Below are 1,328 nucleotides of genomic sequence, written 5' to 3'. Positions count from 1 at the left end.
ACGAGATTCTCTCAGGGTGCTTCCATTTCTGTGCAAACAGAGCAGGCATCAGTGCCTACGGACGAACTTGTGCCAAACAGAAGCTCACAGTTTTCACCTCCTAAATCTTTTTTTTTTTTCCAACCAAAGCTCTCACATATTTATTTCTGAGCCAACCTACTAGTGCAGAAACATAGAAACAAAGAGAAAAATCATTTTCCCAATAAAACACATCCAGCTATCCAGATAGTGATGTTTTCAGAGTGATATGGTAAGAAGCAAGTGACTTGATACAGAATACATATGTGTGCCATCTCATGTGCGATTCCTTATAGAGCCAGCTTGATTCTTCTCCAACGTCTCCTCTTGGAGTTATATCTGATTTTATTACCAGTTTTCATCCGAATCCACTGGGGAATGGGACGATTCTACTTTTGTTTCTTAGCCAGGAATTGCTTGATCCTGAAAGTCTTGTGAGAAGACATGGTGAAGAACAGCGTCCTTACCTCCTAAATCTTAAAGTTGAATTTCAGACTGCTTCAAGATCCTCAAAGCTTTATCTCTCTCTCTCTTTTTTTTTTTTTTGGCTGTGCCACTTGGCTTGCAGGATCTTAGTTCCCTGACCAGGAATTGAACCCAGGCCCCACTGCAGTGGAAGCGCAGAGTCCTAACCACTGGACTGCCAGGGAACTCCCCTCAAAGCTTAATCTTCCTAATTTTTAGAATAAGTTTTTCCCTCTCCTAATTTTTACAATAAGCTCCTTTTTCTCTCTCTCTCCACCTGCTCCTCATTACTGAAGCTGAACAAACTAATGTAGCATTTTTATTTAAGCACCGAGCTTTTGACACCTGCCTCATTCTCTGAGGCTCTGGTGACCACTAGCAGCTCTTAGCCCGGGCAGTCCCCAGCTCTGCCCTCATAACAAGAAAACTTCTCTACAGTCATACTCACTCAGTTAATATATGATTGATTGGTTGGTTGAATGACATAATCCGGCACTATATACTCAATAAATAGTAGGTATTATGATTATATCCTCTATCTATTTTTTTTTTGTGCCCCAACTCAAAGAAAGAAGACATGACATCCATGAATATTTTATAATCCTAATCCTAGTTGACCTCTTATTTCACTTCAAATACTCACTTCTCTTAGTTCTGTGACATGACATTCTCCTGCTTTTCTTCCTACCTTCTGAGTTTCCTTTGCTGATTCTTCTTCCTCTACTGGGCCTTTCCCCCAAGTTTGGCAGTTTGTCCTCTTCTTTCTCGCTGAGGCATGTCAATGACTCCTGGGACTCCAGAGACAAACACTGTGTTCTGATGAACCCCAGATGGATGTTTTCAGC

At 41.3% G+C, this 1,328-nt stretch overlaps 1 pseudogene; it reads right to left on the bottom strand.

The window, feature by feature from the left end:
- Positions 1 to 289: 289 nt before the first annotated feature.
- On the bottom strand, positions 290 to 464 carry LOC118904504 (annotated as a pseudogene).
- Between the last annotated feature and the right edge of the window lie 864 nt (positions 465 to 1,328).

Source organism: Balaenoptera musculus, chromosome 11, assembly GCF_009873245.2.
Source record: "Balaenoptera musculus isolate JJ_BM4_2016_0621 chromosome 11, mBalMus1.pri.v3, whole genome shotgun sequence".
Taxonomy (NCBI): domain Eukaryota; kingdom Metazoa; phylum Chordata; class Mammalia; order Artiodactyla; family Balaenopteridae; genus Balaenoptera; species Balaenoptera musculus.
This window is presented reverse-complemented; position numbering and strand designations above follow the sequence as displayed.